This window comes from Podarcis pityusensis, assembly GCF_964106645.2.
Source record: "Podarcis pityusensis genome assembly, chromosome: 1".
In the NCBI taxonomy this organism is placed as follows: Eukaryota; Metazoa; Chordata; class Lepidosauria; order Squamata; family Lacertidae; genus Podarcis; species Podarcis pityusensis.
In genome coordinates this window covers 114,585,808-114,594,368 of record NC_138028.1, presented here as the reverse complement: position 1 = coordinate 114,594,368, position 8,561 = coordinate 114,585,808, and the positions used below count along the sequence as shown (strand labels likewise).

General features: G+C 41.9%; 1 long non-coding RNA gene across 1 annotated transcript; it reads left to right on the top strand.

Moving 5' to 3' along the window:
- Window positions 1–3,045: 3,045 nt before the first annotated feature.
- Window positions 3,046–8,268, top strand: LOC308458759. The gene is made up of 4 exons (XR_013977640.1): window positions 3,046–3,122; window positions 5,197–5,275; window positions 6,924–6,999; window positions 8,206–8,268. It is a non-coding gene; the product is annotated as an uncharacterized lncRNA (long non-coding RNA).
- Window positions 8,269–8,561: the final 293 nt, after the last annotated feature.

The window sequence follows — 8,561 nt, the reverse complement described above, 5'->3', positions numbered from 1 at the left end:
TATGGATTGATATAATAGTTTGGAGAAGATGCAGTTTTAAATGATTAAAAAGGAACTCCAGGGAAGGAGGGGTGGGGGAGTCCTGAGATTTGGTGGAATCTCTTTATATGGATATGTAATTGGATTTTTAAAAAATATAATTTTGCATTTTTGTAAAAACCAAATAAAAATGATTTCAAAAAAAAGAAAGGAAAACCTGCATAGTCTCTACTATAAAGGTAAAGGTAAAGGGACCCCTGACTATTAGGTCCAGCCGACTCGGGGGTTGCGGCGCTTATCTCGCTTTATTGGCCAAGGGAGCCGGCGTACAGCTTCCGGGTCATGTGGCCTTCATGACTAAGCTGTTCCTGGTAAGCAGCGCACGGAAACGCCGTTTACCTTCCCGCCGGAGTGATACCTATTTATCTACTTGCACTCTGACGTGCTTTTGAACTGCTAGGTTGGCAGGAGCAGGGACCGAGCAACGGGAGCTCACCCTGTCATGGGGATTCGAACCGCCAACCTTCTGATCGGGAAGTCCTAGGCTCTGTGGTTTAACCCACAACGCCACCCGCGTAGAGTGGATCATCTAGTCCAACCCCCTGCAATGCAGGAATCTTTTGCCCAGCATGGGGCTCAAACCCACAACCCTGAGATTCAGAGTCTCATGCTCTACCAACTGAGCTATCTCAGAGCTTCCAGTCAGTGTAGAGGGTACCAAGCTAGATGGGCTCAGAACGTAGGAAGCTGCCTTATACTGTGTTCCTGACCTGGGCCACAGATAACGTAGAGCTGCAAGGGACATTTAACTCTAATGCACTGAATATCGCCTCATCCTGATTCCCACGACCATCCTATAACCAATGGGACAAAAATGCATCAGGGCTCAAGGGGCATGAGCCCTGATGCATGGAATGAGGGCAGGGCAGTAAAACAAGGCCCAGAGGCTGTAGTAAATTACTTGATGAAACATGGTGTGGAGGACGTCCCTTACCCATCAGTGGCATAAATTCACCTTCCTGCTTGCCAATCTCACAAATATGTTCATCATAGGATAGGAAAACAGATCTACTGAGCTTCTGAAAAGAGGGTCAGAGGAGTTTCATTCTTTTGTTTTCATTTCTACTAAAAAGCAGAAGCAGTGCTATTCAAGCACTAACATTTTTAATATAGGGAAGATGTTTTGGAAATAGGGAAGGCAATAAAAAGAGAGACAGCCACTGATGCAACTATATGGAAGCCAATTTGTTTTGCTACAAATTGCTGCAAAGTTTTGAGGGAATTTCCCCCTTCCTCCTCCTTCAGCAGAAAATCACCCTGTTTTTGTAGGTAGATAATATTTTTGAGACATTGGGGAAGATTTCTGTTCCATCCGCCCTCCTTTCAAATTGCCGTCAAGCCCAGACACTCCAGTACTGAAACTTTCAGCATGTTAATTTCAGAAGCAGTGTATCTCTTGACACCCAAGGTGCTAAGACTACATTCATATTTTCCTTGTTTTATGCTGCATGCACTACCGAGAGTATTCTCAGCACAAAAGTGCTCACATTTTTAGAAAATATCTTATTTGTCTAATCTCCTGTTACAGTGTGGGCTCCCGTCCCATTTTCTGTTTTTAAAATTTGAAAGCATAAAAGAAAGCTGGGAGTTGGGTGGTTCTCCAAAATAATAGTGATAAGTTATTACTATAGAAGCAAAAGTCACATTTTGACAAGATTCAGACACCTTGGCTGTGATCTTTTGAAATAAACAAGAGCTAAAAGAGATTTGTTCATTTTTAATGTAGAAAAAACCCAGTGATAATATGTGTATGTATTTATACCTCTGTGAAATATCCTTTTAATCCTACATGCAGGAGTGACCGAAAGCAATGTAAACAACATTCCTAGATAAGCAATGGCATGCATCAAGCAGAAGATCATAAAATTAGTGCCATGTACAGAGATTAAGGATGGGTGACTCGTTTTAATCAATCTGGGTTTCTTTCAGTTTCTCATCTTTCCATTGTAGAGTTCAGTTCTCCACATTGCGACATCAGTTTTCATTTTTAAAAAGTCCTCATGAAAATCCATCAGCATTTTAGTGTAGGGTTGCCATATTTCAAGAGGTAAAAATCTGGACAAAAAATGTTGTGCTTGAGCCACCAGAGCCTGAGCCCAAAAAGAGGACATGTCCAAGATTTCCCTGACGTATGGCAACCCTATTTTAGTGTGATTGTACACACTAAACATCCTAATACAGTGGTACCTCAGCTTTCAAATGTAATCCGTTCTGGAAGACCGTTCGAGTTCCGAAACGTTCGAATACCAAGGCGCAAAGGGCGGTCTGCAAATTCAATAGAGAAAACTGGAAAACAAAACTCAGCGGAAGCCGTTCAACTTCCAAGACGCGTTCAAAAACAGAAGCATTTATTTCCGGGTTTTTGGCATTTGAAAACCGAAACGTTTGACTTCTGAGAAGTTCAAAAACCAAGATACCACTGTATATAGATATTTGTATGTTATGGTTACCAGCCACCCCAAACTCTGCCAAGTGGCAGCGAGATTCCAGGGATGTTAGCACTGGAGTTTGTGTTCCCTTGGAATGAGGCACAGTGGAGACTGTAGTGTCTTTAACAAATATGGTTCATTTACACCTGAGTTTAGGTGGAGGGAGTACAAAACATTATACCCCAAGAGTGCCTCTGAGCTTCAGCAAACCTGGGTCCAGAAGAGAAGCCAGTCAGGCTCCCCAGGCTTTGCATGCAGTCTCTCCCAGCAATGGCCCACATGGAGTTCTCCTCCCCTTTCCCCACAATTAAAATACCACAATTTTTCCTTAGGCCTACATCACTGCCCACTTCCTACCTGGAACTCTCCTTTCCGGCACCCATCATCAAACACTAAAATTCTTTGCTCACCATCCTCTCATGGGAGGAGGGGCTCAATCACTTCTGCCCCTTGGCACAGGGTAACTGTTTGTGTCCATCGCAGACCCTCCAAGAATTCCTATTTTCCAGGGATACCCCTGATTTAGAGAAGCCGTCCTAAGTTCTGATTTGATCATCAAATGTCCCACTTTTCCTTAGGATGTCCCTATTTTCATTGGAGAAATGTTGGAGGGTACAGAGTTATCTGACTCCCAAGCCATCAGAAGGCAACTCTGTAAGTTTTTAAAAATATTTAACGTTTTATTATGTTTTTATATATGTTGGAAGCTGCCCAGAGTGGCTGGGGCAACCCAGTCAGATGTGTGGGGTATAAATAGTAAAATTATAATTATGGAATGGGATGTCCCTACTTTCATTGGATAAACGTTGGAGGGTATGCAATCGCCCATTACCTTCCTTTTGTACTACATGATGGTTCTTCTCTCCAGGACAATTCCTGGCTAGGAAGCTGATTCCGCCAGCATTTTTACATTGCTAAGCCATCTCACAGACTTCAAGCATTTAGTCATCTCCTACATTTACTGACTCTGGAAATTGGGGTGGGGGGAGGAAACTAGTACCCAGGACTTTTAGAGGGATCTGCCCCACGCTGCACAAATTCACAACACTATTTTGCCAAATCTGCACATTTCTGCAATGCAATTTTTGCTAATGTACACATTTTCCATGTACATCTTACCCTGTACATGTATGTATTTATGTATGTATTAATAATAATAATAAAATAATTTATTATTTGTACCCCACCCATCTGGCTGAGTTTCCCCAGCCACTCTGGGCGGATTCCGACAAAGATTAAAAATACGTACATTAAAATGTCACACATCAAAAACTTCCCTGAACAGGACTGCCTTCAGATGTCTTCCAAATCTGGTAGTTATTCTTCTCTTTTACATGTGGTGGGAGGGCGTTCCACAGGGCGGGCGCCGCCACTAAGAAAGCCCTCTGCCTGGTTCCCTGTAGCTTTCCTTCTTGCAGTGAGGAAACTGCCAGAAGGCCCTCGGCGCTGGACCTCAGTGTCCGGGCAGAACGATAAGGGTGGAGGCGCTCCTTCAGGTATACTGGGCCAAGGCCGTTGAATGCAAACTAAATAACTGTTCTCCCCAATCCCTAACAGAGCTAGGGAGAGAAGGAGCCAAATGTTTCTGGTCTCCTAGCTGGGTCGATGAAATAGCCCTGCTTCCTTTCTCTCTGACTATTGCATCCTAGTGGAGAATGAGCAAGTGTAGGGTTGCCATATTTCAAAAAGTGAAAATCTGAACACAAAAAATCTCTTTTAAAAATGAAGCTATTTCTATGGAAGTCTGCCAAAATCTGCACTTCTGAGATGGGTTGCCATTCATCTGGATTTTCCCAGACATTTCAGCGATTTCTACCTGGACACTGTTTCTGACAGCCACATTCTGGCTATGTCCGGGAAATTCCAGGCGTATGGTAGCAAAAGAGAAAGAGTGGAGAATCCTGGCATTCTCAGCCTGCCCACTAATTACAGAAATAATCTGTTTCTCCTGGGCGCTTGCACGCCTTCCCATCTGCTGAGAGTTTTGCATGAAATATTGGAGAGTTTTGCAATATTGAGTACAAAGAGGGGTCCAATGCCAGCCAGCCATCCTTGCTTCACAAATTGTTCCATTAACGCCCCCCCCCCCAGCCCACTTTTAGTTATGATACTTGACACTCTGCGTTCGGGTAAATTAGACTCACAATGCATAATGAGCCATGAAAAGGTTTTTAAAAATTCTTTCTGATACTGGTAAAGCTCACTGCTGCTATTTATATCTATGTATCTATCATCTATCTATCTATCTATCTATCTATATCTATCTATCTATCATCTATCATCTATCTATCTATCTATCTATATCTATCTATCTATCTATCATCTATCATCTATCATCTATCATCTATCATCTATCTATCATCTATCTATCTATCTATCTATCTATCTATCTATCTATCATCTATCTATCTATCTATCTATCTATCTATCATCTATCTATCATCTTTCATCTTTCATCTTTCACGTATCATCTATCTATCTATCTATCTATCATCTATCTATCTATCTATCTATCTATCTATCTATCTATCTATCTATCTATCATCTATCTATCTATCATCTATCTATCTATCATTATTGAAAACAAGAAAGAAAAAGAAAATGAGAAGCAGTGTCATGTGGCCTGTAGTGCGTCAGACTAGGTTTAGGGAGACTCATGTTCCACATGAAACTAGTGGGCAGCATCCACTTTTTGCTACAAATGACTAACTTATCCCATTTATTTCAGTGGGATGAAAGTGTGACTAACAGAGCAGCGCTAACCGTGCCTTCTCAGCTCAGTTGAATTCCATGGGGTTTACTCCCAGGTAAGTCAGGTTAGGATTGCTGCTAAGGCTCTCATCCTATGCACGTTTTCCTGAAAGTAAGTCCTATTGAACTCAATGTGCTTTACTTCTGAGTAGACACCATAGGACTGCTCTGCAACTTTGTCTGGATCCAGCCCAGAGACATTTGCATTTGGGCTCCAAACCCAATAGCTATAATTGGTGTCAGGCTCTAATCCCCACCCTCCACACACACAGATATATACAAACCTTATTTAGAAGAATATTGTCTGTTTAAGTAAAGCCTAATCTTAAAAAAAAACAAAATCATCCTTGCAGGAACCTAATAAATGTGTGAAAAGAATGTTGTTTATTAGTGTCAAGGGACTGCTATTCAGCTGAGTTGCAAAATTAATTTCCCAGCACGGTCGATAAGACATAAAAAAACTCCCAGATGCTGCTGTCACCCGTCAAACCACAGTGAAATATTGCTCCTTTGTAGTGCATCGCCCCAGCAACATCATGTTTTCCTTAGCAGTGTTGTGATAAAGAACGACCTCAAACACAGCTCTTTGGTTCAGCTCGCACTTCTCCTTGATAACCCGCAGATGTCTGAAAAGGGTTTTTAAAGGGGTTTGTAAATGGCCCTCGTGGCTGAAGACAGTCAAGAGCTTTCAAGAGGGTTAAGGTGGCGTTATGAAGCCTTCATTGTATGTGATACACACACTCCTCACTCTTGTCACTGCTTGCATAGAGATTTACAATTGTGCCTCAATGCATTCCTCTTGGTATTCTCCCAGCAGTTCGTTTGTTTTGTACAGGTCCTCCCTCTGTTTTGACCTCCACAGATGCAGAAAGATACCTTTTTAAATAACATAACTCATAGAGCACAATAGCAACGCATCTCTCAGTGATCAACAGATATTTACGGACGGTTGCCTGCCATGTGTGCTCCCGTTTGAAGATGCTGAATTTCAAAGTCGTTATCCTTTTGCAGTGAAAGCAACAAAGGCTCTTATGGCACCTTAAAGACAATGCTAATGAAGTGGCTGGTGGCCCATCACAAAGCCATCAATGGCTGCAGACCCAGGAGCAAGCCCCACTGAATGTCATTAGGATTCCAGCCTTGGTGGATAAAAGCCTGCCTCTAGCAATGAGCAATGAACACAAAGTCCACAAACAACACTTCAGGAAAAAAGGCGAGGCAAAGAGGCACCTGTTGGGACATAGATGGATATGTCAATTACGTAAGGTTCAAAGCAGACAAAATATATATTTACAGTCATACCTCGTGTTACGTTTGCTTCACGTTGCGGCTTTTCAGGTTATGAACACGGCAAACCCTGAAAGATTGCGTGCGTAAATAGAGGTACCACTGTATATATAATGTATGCACATTTTTTTAAGAAAACTTGGGTTGTAGGCAAAAACAATACATAATCTGTCTTGTTATGGAGGTCAAATGGGGTTTTTGAATTTAGACATAAGGCTGCATGAAATCAGGCCATAGAGCCACAGGTCACTCACTCCTGGGACTCAGCTACATTAGTAAAGAAAAAGCGTTTTAAATGCGTTATAGCACCGTGACACCAGATGGTGCCGTGGAGTTCCGTCTTTTGGCAATGTGGTTTCCCATTATGAAGTTTGCAACACATTTTCCTGAAACATTTTTTTTCCTTTATGTGTCTAGATCCAGCCCTGGTCAAAATGCATTGGTTTTCAACTGGTAGACGGTGATCCATTGCTGGGAAGCAGCCTGACTTAAGGTGGGTCACAGCAACAACCGTTTTCAAAACGTTCAGTTGAGCTGCAGCTTCACGAAAAAGTTTGTTTCTTATTGTGGTGCTTGCTCACCACTTCCTTGTTGTGAGGGAAAGATTTGCTTCTTTACATTGCTGGAAGGAATGAAGAGTGATGTGCTACTAGAGAGACCACCAGGATGTTAGAATGTTCCCTAAAATGACATCTCCTTTGGTGCAGCCTTAAATAAAATGTTTGCTCTTAGTGAACAACTGGTGCCTGTGCTCTTTACAGCACCACAAACTATAAGGAATGATTCAGCCACTCCTGTGTTTGCAAGGGATGAGTCATGCCAGTCCTCTGCATGTACCATTGATGCTCATAATCCATGCACCTCTTTTTTCTGCTTTGGGTGCAGCAATAAAAAAAGGAAAATGAACTGATTTACAAATGGCATTCTAAGGATGAGACTCCCAACAGCATTAACTTTGTAAAGATTGCACGTTCTATACTACGGAAGAGGAGGAGGGGGCGATCCTCTCTGTGTGCTTTGCATCATGTTTAATAGGTACAGAGCCCTGTCACCAGTTTCTCACACTTCTTCAGGGTTTTTTTTTCCTTTTCCCACCATTAAAATTCTAATCTGTCCCAATTAGTGTGAAAGCAACTCCATGCACATAAAAATTATCACAGGATTTTAAAATATTTCTTCGCATTAGCTGCTGCTGGAGATAACCTGATGATATGAGACATTGGACAAACCCGTAATGCTTTTGCCTCTTTTCTTTTCTCCCTCCCTACCTCCCCTCTTTCTTTGCTGCCACTGTTCAAAAGGAAAATGAAACACCAGAGTGTTTTCAAAACCCTCCCAAATTCAAACTGACTTCTAAAGTAAGGCTGCTTTTGTTCCTTGCCACTCCATTTGGACTGAAAGTTTGATCACGTTGGACAGGTCCACACTGTACAGTTAAAGCCAATTTGGTGCACACTGATTCCTCCAACAAGCTTCAGGAGCTGTAGTTTGTTGAGGCTGCTGGGAATTGTAGCTCACTGAGGTGAAGCTACAGTTCCCAGGGCTCTTTCGGAGAGGCCATGTGCTTTCAGTGTGTGGTGTGGTTCTGTCCATATTCCATTTAACTGAAACAGAGTCACATTTTCTGCCCCAAGTCAGCATTCTGCTGCAGACCTGGATATTTTAAAATCATTAAAACTATGATTTTGGACATTTACAGAATTGCAGCCTGAATAATGTGGGGGAAAGAAGAAGCTGTAAATTGCAAATTTTATTTCTCGGGGCTCTTTGTAACTGGCTATGGCTCTAAATTTATTTGCCTTCTTTCTGGAAAGAATATCGGGACGCCACACACTGAAGCATGACATATAACAAGAGTGATGTGCGACTTTTATTTTATTTTTAAGACACTGGATCTCTTTTGATGTTAAAACTGCAACATATTGCATACAGTTAGTATTAATCTACTTTAGGCATTCTTTGGTTTCTACCCCTGCCCATAATTTATTATGTACCTCGAGATATTTATCTTCCCACTTTGGAAAAAAGATTACAATTAATATGGCACGCATGACT